Genomic DNA, 15,330 nt, shown 5'->3' with positions numbered 1-15,330 from the left:
TTTCTCCTTATTTCATTTTTTATGTATTTATTTATTTATTTATGTTTTTTAACATTGATTTGTTTTTTTCTTCTTTTTTTCCTTATTTCCTTTCTTTATGTATTTATTCATTTATGTATTAGTTTTTTTTAATGTATATATGTATATATATGTGTATATTATTTTTTTGCCCTTTTTGGCACCATCACTGCAACATTATCATTATTCTTCACAATAAAAGAGCTCACCAGGGCTATTTTCACCCTCTGTGTTCGCTTAGCCCTTAGGACACTATTGTTACCGTGCCCGTTTTTTATTTTTCAAATTGGCTTTTTCCACCAAATTCCAGTTTTGTCCACATGGGCCCTATTCTTTTATTTTTGATTGGTTTAAGCCTGTTGATGCTCCGCAGGTGCAGGCTCTTTCTCATTCAACCTTATTTTTGACGTTAATTTCGATTTTAGCATGGAATGAGACTCCGACTGGGACTGGGGCTGGCCGAAGCGATGGCGATTGCCATTGGAGGATCCAGACTGAGCTCGCGTATAGAAGGCGCTCGAAAATTTCGAATGTCGACTCGAATGACATCAGTGCCATTCATAAACTTCCCTGTGGCAGCGCAAGTTCAGCACTTGAAACGCCCGTGTAGAAACTTTTCAGACTGCGTTGACCCGTGCAACACTATTTCGGCCCAAAAATAAAATCAGTGTTAAATCTTACAAAATAAACATAATTACTATATTTCTTGCACCTGCATGAATAAACGTCAATAAAATTAAAAAGCTCCAATGTACACTTATGACCCTTTCTTAGACGAGAAACGAATTTGATAATCCCGCGCTCTATGACGTACTCCTCCGCTAAACAATCGCATACTTCCCTGGCCTAAAATTTCCCGCGCTCACTCACTCGGTCCTTTCAGGTGTGCCCATCGGCAGACAAAGCAGAATTTGTGCACACATCGTATTCCTGCAAACTATAGCACTTTTCCGTGTTTCTCGCTTGTGCTCCTCTTTCCTCCGCGCGCTGTGCACCTTTTGTGAGACACAGTAAAGCAGCAGTGACGCATCGGCGCTAAAGCGGCTGTGGTGGGCACGCTATTCGAAATAATAGCATTCGCTCTCCACGCAAACGCAGGATTGCTCTTGATTCTTTGCAAGTGCATTGGGACGCTCAAAACTAGCAGGGGAGACCGCTAGTCTTGAGATCTGTAGTGGCAACTAAAGCTATCCGTCTACTCAAGATTTTCTAAGGTCCCCCGGCGATTTATCTTCACTGCCCGTTTCAATAGCAGTACAAGCCCGCAACGATACTCCCAAAAGACGACAATAAGCCTATCGTTCATGCCGGTAAAAATGTGCACCACTCAGCTTGGGTGCGAACGGTCTGATCGGTGAAAATCACGGACACAGCACGCCGGTATTACCCTAGCTAAGCGCGCATCACGTCCATGCCGTCAATTCAAGAATGCAGGACCGCAGCAAATAGGACTGCTTCTCATTCTGCGCGCTAATAATGCGCGTAGAAACTTTTTGACCCTTAAAATATGTAACGTGATTGATGAAACGCGGCAAAGGTTTTTCGGATCACTTTTTTTGGGGGGCCGCCGCGGTGGCTCAGTGGTTATGGTGCTCGGCTGCTTACCCGAAAGACGCGGGTTCGATCCCGGCCGCGGCGGTTGAATTTCTTTGGAGGAGAAATTCTAGAGGCCCGTGTACTGTGCGATGTGAGTGCAGGTTAAAGAACCCCAGGTGGTCGAAATTTCCGGAGCCCTCCACTACGGCGTCTCTCATAGCCTTAGTCGCTTTGGGACGTTAAACCCCATAAACCAAACCAAACTTCTTTTTGTGCTACGGCGGTGCTCACGTCACCAACGTTAGGTGAAATGGGGGTGTTGCGGCTCCAAAAACAGAAAATTATTTTTTTTTCCGTGAACGTGTTTTTGTTAAGGGCGCAAAAGAGATATTCTCTGTATAACAACAGAAAATTTACGTTAAAATGCTTGTCCTTTCACACACATTTCTTACAGTGTAGAGTGAATCAACTGGCGCCCATCTGGTCCTATCACAGTGGGTTTTCGTCTGCTTTGAGAGGTTTGCAGGTTTAGAACTGGTCTGACCGATGGCCCGTTACTTATGGTATAGCAATGGACAATTTTCGAAAATTAAACATTGGTTAGAAGGAAAGGAAATAGCGCAGTAACTGTCTCACGTACCTCGGTGGACACCCAAGCCGCGCCGTAAGGGATCGGGCAAAGGAGGAAGTGAAAGAAGAAAGGAAAAGAGAGTTACGTCTTCGAGGGCTCCGGATTAATTTGACCCCTTGGAGATCATTAATGGACAATTTTTCTTTTGTACACTTTTTGCTTGATTCGAAAACATATAATTCCAGATTTATTTTCAATTCGTAAGCGTCTTACTGAGGTTGCAAAGAGCCCACCGTGTCTCAAATAACCACGGGACCATACGCGCCCTTCGTTTCCAACGTATTGATTTAATTTTTTCTCAGCTGCCTCAACGATGATTTACAACCCCAGTGTCTCTCGCTCCCTTCGTCGCGGGAGGCTGACAGCGTGAGTTCGGGGTTCGTACCGCAACACTTCGTACTCCCCTTCCCACACAGTCGACGGCTGGCGGCAGCGGCGTGGACTGTCGCGAGACATACGGGGCCTCCACCTCACTTCCCTGCGACCGCGCCATGCTGGGTGTGCCGGCCGATGCGAACAATGCGGCCGGAAGAGACACGGCGGCTGCTTAGGGAGGGTAAGGTGTGCGCGATGCCACCGAAAGCAGCTACCGGGGAGGATAGGAAAGGAAAGCAGCGGCCGGAGAGGCAGGAAGGGACTATGAGGACTAAATGCGGAACTAAATTTACGTGGGAGATAGATAGAGAATAAACTTTTATCTCCAACGGATAAGCTGATCTACCCAACACCCGACACGCAAGTCAGGGGGCGGGTGCTGTCGCCTTAGATGCAGGCTGGAGGGTCTTGGTTCCCAGCAGCCTCTTCAGCCAGTTGGTCAAGCCGGAGTAGAAGCTCAGGGTCCCAGCGGCGCAGCAGGGTCTCCCAGGTGTCTCTATTGTCTATATTGTTTGTACCCCTGGGAGAGTACGCGCATTACCGGATTATGATGTGGAGGGTCCCTCTCGGGCCACAAAGATTACATTTATCACTGCTGGCCTCAGGGAACATGTGGTTCACCATAACCGGTTTCTGATACGTATAAGTTTGCAGTCGCCTCCACGTGGCTGCTTGTCTGTTGTCTAATACCGGGTCTGGTGGCGGTACCAGTCTACGCTCCAATCTATAATGGTGCATGATCTCCCCATATTTTACCATGCGCTCCCTGCTCCGTCGGTCATCGATGGGCCCTGTAGCGGCTCGGCGGTAGAGATCTCAGGCCTGCTCGTGGGCGGAGTCCAAATTATTTAAATTTTCCTATCCAACTTTCTCTGGCCTAGGATTCTGGGCACTAAAGGTGAGATCCTTCCCTTGCTAAAATTTTGTATAGCAGATTTGCTGTCACTGCTGACAAACATCGCTTCCATGCCAACGCAAGCTAACGCGATAGCACTTTCCTCGGCAACTTCAATGCTTCACTTCACTTTATTACCTTAAAGACCCCCAGGATTGGGGGTATTACATAAGGGGTGGGTTACAGCCTGCGTAGCAAGAAGGGCAGCTACCAGGACAAGACTCGGCTCCTGATGGCTGCTGACGACGCTGCGGGGATGCTACTGGGAAGGCAGCCGCCGGGCACCGTCCACGTGCTGCCTCCTGGCAGCCTGGTCATGAAAAACTCGCACTGAAGACAAAGGCCCGGAGCCATCCTGGGCGACTTCTGAGAACTTTTCCGGGGCCGGGTAGTTTAGGAGTGGGAAAACGGAGCCACTATTAAAGCATACTTCTGGGAACGTTGGTCTACACTCTTCGCTATTGTTTCTTTTTTCCTCGAAAGAGTGCCATTCCCACGCGGCAGGCGTCTTGGGAACAGCATCCTTGAAGGAAATGACGTTTGACCACTCTACGGGGTTGACGTAGAAGGAAGAAGGGTTTCAATAAGTACATCCCACCGCTTGCTTTTCCGGAACCTGTATTCATGCGTATGTATTCGTGAGTGTGTGGGCTGTATTCTCTAGCAATGCCTGAGGAGCTAAAGACAAAGTCAAGATGTTACCGGCTAGCTGCGGAGATGACTACCATGCGTCTTCCTAAAAACGATAATTGTTTAGGTCTGTATTCTTCCGAACTAAAACCGTCAAGTTGAAATTTCGCTCACGTGGTCACAGGTTTCACTGTCTATAGCCCTCACAGCTACCTTTTCCTCTGCAGCAGATTGTTAAACAATAAAGATGGTCAATAGGTTTAGAGGTAAAGTCAAAAGAAAAGAAATTAAAAGAATGACGCCCGGGCCAGTAATATTCTTCCCACTACATTGAAGACTTCCGTAATCACGCGTCCACCATAGCCGTGTGTGTGAGATCAAGGGCCGTCTTGCAGTCGCACTTGCTTCAACGTGAAACACACAACGACGGCATTTGTCCAGGATATAGTACGAAAAGCAATAATTGTAGGAAATTCGAAAAAAATATAGATATATGAAAGGTAGCATGCGGAAAAATAAAATGGAAAAGTAAAATGACTCCTAAAAGCAAACGAAGAACCTGAAAATGAAAGGCCGCTTTTTTGGCACAGAAATGAGGAAAGCACTGGGGCTCCGTTTGAAGCATAACGGGTGGTGATGTTTTTTTAGGTTTTACATAAGTAAATGCGGTAACCAGACGGTTATCGTGTCTCTGACTCGTTTGCGGGGGGTAACCTGTAGTCCCGACGGTTTTGTGCATACGTTACAAAATATCAATGCATACTCCTCATTTCTGCACATAGCACACCGAAAATAGCAAGGTCCAATGACTCAGCAAGCAAGTGCCACAAAGTACGCGCATTGCCCGCCGTCCATTGTTGTCAGTGCAATTATTTCGCCGTCTTTTTTGGTTGAGGTCTTTTTTTACCACGGCTGCACGTGTTTCTGCTTCAGAACTAGATGACGTGCTTTTTAGCTTCCTTTCTACAGGTCCCGGTCTGAGATCGACGTGCGTTGCCGACGACCTTCAGCGCTCAGTCAGAGTCAAACCTTCGTGTATAAGTTTTTATAACCGATGGATGGTCAATGGTCAATCATATAAACAGGTCAGCGGTCAAGAGCCAAGGTCATCTCAAAGTCAAGTAAAGGTTAGGCCGGAGACGTGAAGTTCACGTCAAGGTCAACCAAAATTTCGTCACGTGATCGGCTTTTGTCTCGCCAAAGAGCCTAATCGCGGCGTTTACGTGACAGTGAGTGGCGTCACGCCATCTTTAACCGAGTACATGACGGGAGCAGCGCCATTGCACCTAGGAGTAAGTCGGCAAGCGGTGGTCACGTGCTAGGCCGTGTCGACAGGGTCTACAGCAGTGGTGGTGGTAGAAAACATTTATGTATAGATTAAGAAGCTTATGCATGAGCTGACCCAAAGGGGCCAGCGCTTACGAGTACTAAGTGGAGGTTCCTAGTTCGGGACCACAGTGCCGTCGGCCGCCGCCCGGTCTCGCCTGACCAAGGCCCGTTGGGCCTGCAGGTCAGAGCAGCCGAGCAGGGTCGCCTGCCAGTTCTCCCGGGTTGTATTGAGGTGACGGGGGATAGCACGGTTAGAGGGGCAGTCCCACACCATGTGGTAGATGTCCGAAGAATTCCCGCGCAGTGCGAACAGCTGCCCGAAAGAGAAGGGTCGAAGTGTTTGAGAGCTGCTGGGCACAGCAAAGTATTAGTATACAGGCGTAGCAGAAGCCGCTCCTCCACCTTTGAGAGACCTTTACATGGGCGGGGACAAAGACAGTGGCGAGATCTATATAATAAAATCATGTCTTTGAAGGAGTAAGCTAGAGTGAAGTTGAGTTCATGATCGTCGGGGTCGGAGGGAAATGTCCAGCCAGAGAGCGCGCGGCAGGCGGAGTCAGCTGCGTAATTTTCCTCAAGGCCCATGCGAGCAGTAGCCCAAACGATACGCCGGTTAGCGGGGTACCCCGGTGTAGACGCTGTTTTGAAGAAGGCGGTAGGCTAGGTATGGTACCCAGCCCTGCTCGACGTTCCGACAGGCCCGTCGCGATTCGGAATAATTGTTTTTGAACTGAGATCAGACGCAGCCAATGCCCTGGCGACCTCATCCGCGTAGGTTATGTCACGTGCTCGGAAAGTAAGGCCAGTCACTGTTTTGATTGGTGGACGACTGTGGCCGTGTACCATTCCCCATGGTGGGGACGTGTGGCTCCCACGTAGAATACGCCTGGTTTCGAGCCATAGTGGCGGGCCAGGGCATCCACCCGCGCCTGGCGCGAGCCATTCCGGTCCTCACGGTTGATGTTCGTGGGAAGAGAGAGCATATAGAGGGCGCATCTCTACTGGGATGGAACGTGTACGCGCTCTTCCATGAGAGCGGTGTGCTGGATGTGTAGTCGGCCAAGGAGGCGGCGACCCGACAATGTTTTCGAAAAATGTGTGTATCGGTTGGTCACGCGGCTACCGGAGCTTCGGAAATGTGTTCACCATGTTCAGCCCCAGGAAGCGCTTGTTGGAGGTGTTCGCGGTGAGGTCCAGAGCCTGCTTCATAATTTTGCGCAGGATGGCTTCTAGCGCATCCTCGTCTTGCTTCCGCAGGTTGGAGTTACGGAGTCGATTCTATAATTCGACTGGTTACAAATGAATGTGCCAGCCGCAAGCTGCCCTTACATCGTAACCCCAGCGATTGTTAGAAACACGGCGTACCAAGCGGCCCACCTATTCCCCCACCTGACGGAGTTTGGCCAATGTCGTTCCTGAGCTTTTGTCTTGATGTATAAAGATACCCAGTACCCGGACTTCGATATTTTCCGGGGCAGGACCTGTCTCAAGAGAAAATGAAATTCTGGCTGTGCATCTTGGTGAAGGGCGTGTGTCCACACATTCAGACTTCTGGGTGGCGCATTGGAGGCCGCAGAAGCGAGCATCACGGTACTATGTTTGCCGGCTCCTGCACGTTGGCCCCAACGTCTCGGAGGGAACCCTGTTTGGCCGACACGGTGATGTCATCGGCGTACGCGCATGCTGCACACGGGCGGCAGCGCCCAGCTGGGTCGGTAGGTGCATCATAGCCAGATTGAATAAAAGGGGAGAGCACCGCGCCCTGTGGTGTACCCCTGGCTCCTGAATGAGAAGGGACATGTTCCTTATCCTGGAGTCGACTCTAAGGTTGTCGATCGGTAGCAGCACCGCGCCTTCGCGCGTACACTGTAAGAAAAAATCCCGCAAAAGTACGTAACATGTGGGCGCTAACCTTGTTGCCGCAACATGTGCTGTACCACTCCGTTGTGCACGTGCCCCATGGTGAAGTAGTGCGGTGCATTGAGCGGCAACAAGGTTAACGCACACATGTTATGTACTCTGTTATGACGTCAAATCTTCTGTATACCACGGTGTATGTGCTGTTTTTATGCTGACGTTACATCGACCGTCATAATAATGTACAGCATATGCGTTGCAACTTAATTAACATGACATGATCTGTTTATACGTATACACCCCATGTTCTGTTCTTATGTTGCACTGTACATTACACAGCAAAGTTGCTACCATATGCATGTCCCGTAGCATTTATCAGGAATCCATGGCCAGTTTTGAAAGTTGACTGAACACATGCTGTTCAATGCTTTACGGCACATAATACTCAATGTTACACTCCCGTATTTTTCGTTCGGGGCCAGGCCCACGTTCAGGTCAGAGGTATGCTACGCATGGTAAATATGTCATGTCTGTAGCCTGACGCTGGTAGTCGATGCAATAACACATCTGTGTGTACCAAGCTAGAAAAGCCACAAAATTTGTACATATACATGTGTCTATATGCAGTACTTTTTTGCATCTGCTTCAAATATTTTCAGGTAGAGACGCAATCTAGGAATAAATATCGCAAAGAAATGGAATAGTTTAAGAAAGTTTTAATTAAGAACATATAGGTACAAAAAATAGCAAAAGCAAGCTTTACAGAGAATCTACATTGAATGATATAAATAAAAGAGTTATTTGCAACAGCTACTAAATCCAATATCTAATCTGATATCAGAGTTCATCAACACACTAAATTTGCGCTACACAATAATCCAATATCTAAGCTCTGATAGCAGAGTAAATAAGCACACTAAATCTCAGCCATGCAATCTTGCCACTTTTTCTGAACTTTTCAAGCTGCTGAAGGGCACTGTGCACTTTTGGATGGACTGAGGTTATCCTCCGGGACAACTGCCGGCTCCTTTCCTCTGGGTTCATCCCCACCAATTGCCTGAAAAGAAAAAGACACATTTAGAAGCTAGATCATCCTGCTTAGACCTGCAGAATTTTAGGGCTAGTCTAAATGCATAGCTGCCTCTGTTAGTACCGCCGTTAGGTCGAGTTTGATTCCCAACTGTCCTATGCTCTCTTAGCGCCACTTCTGTGGAAATAACGCTGCATATTAACATCATTTACATGGTTATACTAGCTTTTCAAGCAAAACAAAGCAACACAAAGCAATAAAAGCACACAGAGTAAGGCATTCTGCGATGCCAGGAGAGTAAATGACTCCGTACAAAGCAGGCAACAGTAACTTGTTCCAGAGACTGCAGTTACACAGCGCATTCTGATTTGAAATTCTTTATACAACCAATTTCTGTCCCGAGAGATATGCCTTGTGCATAAGCCACACCGCAGTTACTGCCATATGCCTCAGCTTCTAATTTTGGCAAAAAAATTTGAGTTCTGTGACTTGCAAATGAAGAATCGCAATATTCTGGAGGAAGGCTCCCACACATTCACGTACACAGCCTCACACACAGCAATGGCTCACATGCCATCGCTTCCTGTCTTAATGCTTCGTGGCCCGTACAGCACAGTTCTGTGCTTATTCAGCATTTTTTCGCTTCCCTACTACTCAAGGCTCTTTCAGTCCCTTCTCTTCTTTCTAAGTAGTCTGCACGGTTTTCTTTCCGCGTTTCTGGTCATCAAAAGTTTGCTTTCCCTCACAGCTCATGAGCCTGGCGTGTGAGCTCGCTGTGGGTGTATCAAAGTGAGAAAAAAAAATGCGCTCTATTCATACCTTGGCTCCAATATAGCGCGAGATGCTTTCTGAAGCATACGATTTTGAAAAAAAAACTCGTTCTAGATTCATGCATATATGGTAGCGCTGCTTTTGGCAGGTGCCCGTACTGTAAATTTCTCATACAAATATGTGAGAGTGTTGCTGCCAGAGCCGCAGCACTTGTGCTGGCTTGCATGAGCAGAAGAGTAGCAAACATATCAAGGCATCAGCAGAACTTTGTTCATTACCAGGTTGTACCCTTCCTAAAAATTCACATGAAAAACAATCACATTCCTATCGTTCTGTCATTGTACTGGTTTCTACAGACACATTATCGTCCAAAAAACGATAATGTGGCTGCTAGCACACCACTGCACAAAAATGCTGAAATCATAGGTTTTTGTGAACTAGGGATCTTATACATGACTAGACAATGCAGTCAAGCTCTGATTTTATTACTCAGCCAAATGATTGAAAGAGCTGAAGAAAATTATTAACCGAGCCATACTCACATAAAAGCTAGCCTTGAAGACTTCTATAAAGCCATGAAGAACAGCCCAAAAGAACAATACACAGTAAGCAGACAGGCTGAGCGCACGTGTGTGCATGTCGTTCTTTAGCACAACTCTTCGTGGTTTTGGAGAATAGAAAGAGACTAGCATCTTTCACGGGGCTTACTTTGCAACTACAGCACATTAAATTGCAGCTCATCTCTGGAGGAGGGCTCAAGAATGTTTAGCATATGAAAATAAATATTCTTTACTAGCTGCCTTGTTAGAATGGAAGCTTAATTAAATCTTGCCTACTATTTTCCTGGCCTTCCCGGAAACAGCAGGTTTCACCAAGGATTTCTTGCATTTCATGAGTTCATATTTCTTATTTCTTTGATACAACAGCAGTTGCCACCCGAGAATGGCATAAAAAAACTAACAAAAGAATGAAAGCCATGGTTGCATGCACTGGAAAGCCCAGCGGACTCCCGATTTCTGACACAAGCCATCCAACTCCTAGCAGCTTCACACATGCTTGGGCCACATAGTTGAGATAAGTAGTTGCTTTCTTTGTCCATGTGCCACAGCGCTGTTTCACCGTAATGTTCGACCTACTCGCCCATCAGTTCGTATTATTAAGGTTGTCAAACCACGCACAAAATGCACATGCACATTTAATCGCAACAATGTCAGATGTTGTGGGAAAGATTCCAGGCTTATGGAGTTTGCATGCAGCTTTTTCTCACGTCTCACTGAGTATAAGGCTACTGCAACAGTCAGAGAGATAGACATGGTAAAAACTTGCCGATACACAAGAGAAAAATTTATATGCTTACCTCTGAATGAATTCCAATGTGGCTTGCACTTCTTGACTGTATTTGATATTGAGGCAAAAGTATGCAGCAAAAAGGATCTCCATGGCAGCCAGAAAGCTCAGGCCTTCCAAGCACCTCGCTCCATCGAGCGTCACAATGCATGTAAAATCAGATGCTTGTGCCTGAAAAGAAATCTCCTTTAGTGACAAAAACGGAGTTCAGATTAGGGGTTAACAATTGTGGAGCAATTTTTTTTTAAATGCTACAGCTCAGAAGAATAATTTTTAGCATTATAATATGAACATATACAATTTTTTTGCACATAGCTAGTCATGTCGGCACAGCTCACAAAAAACATTTTCAGTACCTCTATATGTAGCATGCTAATGGTAGATGCTCAAGCTATTTATAAAGCAATGGACAAGAGCAGATGAATGAATGGCAATGCATGCGATATTTTCTAATATAACTCTGAAGTTAATTTTATAGCCCACAAACCACAATTTACATCTGCACTAGCAGGGTTCAAGCAGCGGATTATGCTGCCAGCTACCATATCTAAGAGAAGACTGCGGCATGTGCATGGTAAATTCAGCTTGCCGGGCATGCCTCATCGAGCTGCATTGAGTCTGACTTAGAGGGCAGTTCAAGCCCCCTTCTCCTGTTGTTATTCTAGTTCATTGTTATTGATGAGGTTTCATATTTTATAAATATGCTTTTTATAAAGTTATACTACTGCTCAAAGCATCCAGAAAATCATAAAAATCTTACCAAGTACAACCACCGTTGGGGTGGGGGGCAGATTGCTATTAAGTTCAGCAACACAGGCTGATGTCTGTGGATGTAAGAAGCCGTTATCATAAGCAGATGTATAAGGGCACACAGGTAACAAGTGTGCCGAAGAATCGCAGGAATAATGAGCATCTACCGAACTGCAGCAGCAGTACTACAAAAATGAAAGTTCACAGCCTTCTCCATTTCAGTAAACCTTGAGGTAGTGCCCAGGAAATTTTATTGAAACACTTACGGATGTTAATTGTAGATTAATTCACTTTTTCTTTGCCACTGGCTGCAGTCTCTGTGAGAAACTGCCCTGGAGTGTGCAAGTTTCATCTACGGTCATAAAGCAGAAGTTTTCGCAGTGCTGGGAGGCTACTAACTGAGTATCCATTTCCGCAATAATCTTACCTCAAAAACACGAAATAGGAGCTCTGTCTTTTCCTTGAAGAAAATGCACAGCAATGGGAATACCCCACTGAGGAGTGCTTTCGGGCGGCCAATGTCCTGTGCTGCCTTGTCTGTCATAAGGAGCCATTTAAGTGCCTCGTCTCCCATCAGGCTGTGCCGCAGGAATGCGTACAAGACGTCCAGGTCTGCAATTTCTTGATTTACAAGACTGATGCACAAGACTTTTAACCTTTTCAGAATAACGATCCAGTGCTAACCAATTCATCAACACCTATACTGTGCATCATACATTACCACGAAACTTCACTTTTTGCTCTGGCGTCTTAATGCGAAATTGATGGTCAAATACAATGTGTTTCAGGGAAGTCTGCCACTAATTTTGAAACATGAGCTTTCTGGGTTATGAAGGCTGGTTCTGCAGCAGAATAATACCAGTGTATGCAGACAACGCAAACAGGTTAAACAAAGTCGGCTCAAAAGCCGGTTAAATAATTTCTCATAATTAACTTTATAACTATGGCGTTTAGGCAACTGGTTTCGATTAAACATTAGAAGCCGGTCATTAATAATAGCCATATCAATTTATAGAGTTTTCAAAACACGATTACCTTGATGCTATGGCCCAGCAAATTTTAGCTACATCGTGCCAAAATACACGCATTTTTGAAATGCATGCAGGCAAAGCAATCCCTCCAGTGCACATAACTACTCAAAATAGCCAAACTTTTCGAGTTAAGTCGTCAAGGGTAATCTTGTTTTGAAAATTCTGGAAACTACAAATCTCTAATTGTAACCAGGCGCTAACTGTAACCGTTTAAGTCATCAGAAATTAGTTAAACGAACCTAACCTCGTTGAACTGGTGAAGTACGTGAGACAACAGCAGTGACGCTTGCTGACAGGTGCAGTGACAGCATTCCAGCCATGTCACAATCGCGTTAACGATATGTAATGTCTAAAGGGGTTATTTACGATGTATAACGTCTAAAGAGGTTATTTTTGCGCTAATACGTGCAGTTTTTGGCTGATTGTGGCAGGAAACATCAAACGCGTCAACTCTGACCGCCGTACCGGCTGCACATTGCAAGCGCGTTCACCGCACAGGATGCTGGGAAGGTAAACGCTCCGATCATGCAATACGCCTTCGCCATCACGCCTGCTCTCGGCGAGCACGGAAGGTGTCAATGGGAAAGCACTCAGTTGCACTCTCGCGGTGCTACTGCTCTGCGCCTCACTGCTCGTTGGTTCTGCTCCAGTTCTGACAGCAGAATGTGCCATGAGTTTCGAATTAAATAAAGTTTCAAACCAATTTCTGAATTTTGCTTACTTTTTTGACCAGATAACAAATGTTCACTGGCCTGTATTTCATGGGCTTCGTACTATTTAAGTGTTGTTGGAAGTAAAACTTTGACATGGAACATGGCACTAAAAGTGCCTTAATCAAATACATTGCTTACCCTTGCACATATTGCAGCCAGTTTAACACACACTGAGTAACAGTTATTTTTCGTGAAACCTCAACCAGCATTTCAATTTACTGACAATGCAGTTTTCAAGTAAGGTTGCATACATACCTTCTGAAATGGGCCAGGAAGTGCTGCTGCGTGAACAGCAAGGGCCACTCTTTCTGCACATCACAAGCTCGCTTGCCTTGGGTGTTGATAGTCACTTGAATTTCTGCATCGGCACGCATCAAGAGTTCTTGATATTTACTTCGGTCAAGTGGGTTTGATGCTCTCAGATGTGCTAGAGTTTCATGAGACAGGGAGTTCCATGGAATCGGTTTGGTTTTTGTGGGGTTTAACGTCCCAAAGCGTCTAAGGCTATGAGAGACGCCGTAGTGAAGGGCTCCGGAAATTTCGACCACCTGGGGTTCTTTAACGTGCACTGACATCGCACAGTACACGGGCCTCTAGAATTTCTCCTCCAAAGAAATTCTAGCCGCCGCGGCCGGGATCGAACCCGCGTCTTTTGGGTCAGCAGCCGAGCACCATAGCCACTGAGCCACCGCGGCGGCTCCATGGAATCGATAATGACTGAAAATCTTCCAGTGATGGCTGGGGGGACGACGTTGAAGGCTCTTCTGTAAACAACATTCAAATGCAATCAAGCTTGGCAAAGGAGTTGAAAAGTGGTAACAACAATAGCACTTACAGCAGCTGAGAAAATTATGCGATGGCTTTCATTGCATAGCATTTACAGTCATTTAAGCCGGTGCCCGATATATTTGCGTTTATGGGGTTTGAACGTGCCAAATTTACTCAGGCTGTGAGCGATGCCATAGTGAAGGGCTCCAGAAATTTTGACCACCAAAGTTCTTATGAGGCACAAACATGGAGGCTAAAAATAAAGGTTGAACTTAAATTGAGAACAACGTGCAATGAAATTGCACAGTACATAGGCCTCTGTAGTTTCGCCTCCATAAAAATTCAACCACTGCAGCCGAGATCAAACCTGTCTTTGAGGTAAGCACTCAAGAGCCATATCCACTGAGCCACCACGGCGTTTTGATCAAGTAACGAAGTCTTTAGCATGATGCATCATCATCAGCCTACCTACGCCCAATGTAGGGCACAGGCATCTCCCATGTCTCTCCAATTAACCCTGTCTTGTGCCATCTGCGGACACTTCATCCCTGCAAACTTCCTAATGTCATCCGCCCTCCTGACTAAGACGTCCCCTGCTATGCTTGCTCTTGTAGCATTACGCTTTACAAACGCAAGTTATCTTGCCTTCCCATCACATTATTTTTTTATTTAGATTAAAGTATCACTAACTAGCATTTATTCTGAGATCCACTCTGCTTTCTTTCTGTCTCCTAACGTTTCAGCTATCGTTTTCCTTTCCATAGCTTGCTGCAGTGCTCTCAATATAAGTTCAACCTTTATTGTTAGCCTCCATGTTTCTTCCCCATAGGTGAGCACAGATATAGCTGTTATATACTTGTACACTGCCATTCATCACCTAAGAGCACCTGCCAAATGCACTCCACCCCATTCTTAATCTCACAGTTATTTTACTCTCGTAATCCAGGCCTGCAGTCATTACCTGTCCCATGTGGGTGTATTCCTTACAGCTCCAATCCTTGCCACAATTCTGCATATTAATTTTTATACCCACCATTCTGCTTTGCCTGTCTAGGTCATTGATCATGCTCTGTAATTCAACCCCCGAGTTTACTTAGTAAAGCGATGTCATCAGCGAATCGCAAATTACTAACGTATTCTCCATTGCTCCTATACTAAGCTATTCTTAATCTGGATCTCTGAATATCATCTGTAAACATATGGTGAATGGTACCAGAGAGATCGTGTCACTCCCTGCCTCACACCCGTACTAATGGTGTTCTGTCACTTTCTCTGTGAAGGAATATGGTCGCTGTGCAACTGCTGTAGATTTTTTCAGTATGCTTATATGCCTCTCCTACACGCTGGTTCTCTGATGCCTGCATGACTGCTGAGGTTTTGACTGGGTCAAATGGTTTCTTGTTGATTAAATATAGGAGTTGGTTATATTTTACACTATGCTCTGTTGTCTGATTCATAGTGTTAATATGCTCCATTATAGAGTACCATTTACAAACGCCGGCTTTGTCTTTTGGTTGACTTAGGTCTAAGATTGATCTAATTCCATTAGTGATGACCTTAGTCAATACCTTGTAAACAGATAGTAGGCTGATTGGTATGCAATTCTTCAATTCCTTGATAACCCCTTCCTTATGAAGTAAGGTGATATT

The 15,330-nt window shown here is 45.7% G+C and overlaps 1 pseudogene; it reads right to left on the bottom strand.

Moving 5' to 3' along the window:
* Positions 1-8,187: 8,187 nt before the first annotated feature.
* LOC149361438 (uncharacterized) lies at positions 8,188-11,713 on the bottom strand (annotated as a pseudogene).
* Positions 11,714-15,330: the final 3,617 nt, after the last annotated feature.

The sequence above is a fragment of the Amblyomma mixtum genome, chromosome 2, assembly GCF_055824585.1.
Source record: "Amblyomma mixtum isolate Tamu chromosome 2, ASM5582458v1, whole genome shotgun sequence".
NCBI lineage: Eukaryota > Metazoa > Arthropoda > Arachnida > Ixodida > Ixodidae > Amblyomma > Amblyomma mixtum.
The sequence above is the reverse complement of the archived record's forward strand: the minus strand, read 5'-3'. Positions and strand labels throughout refer to the sequence as shown.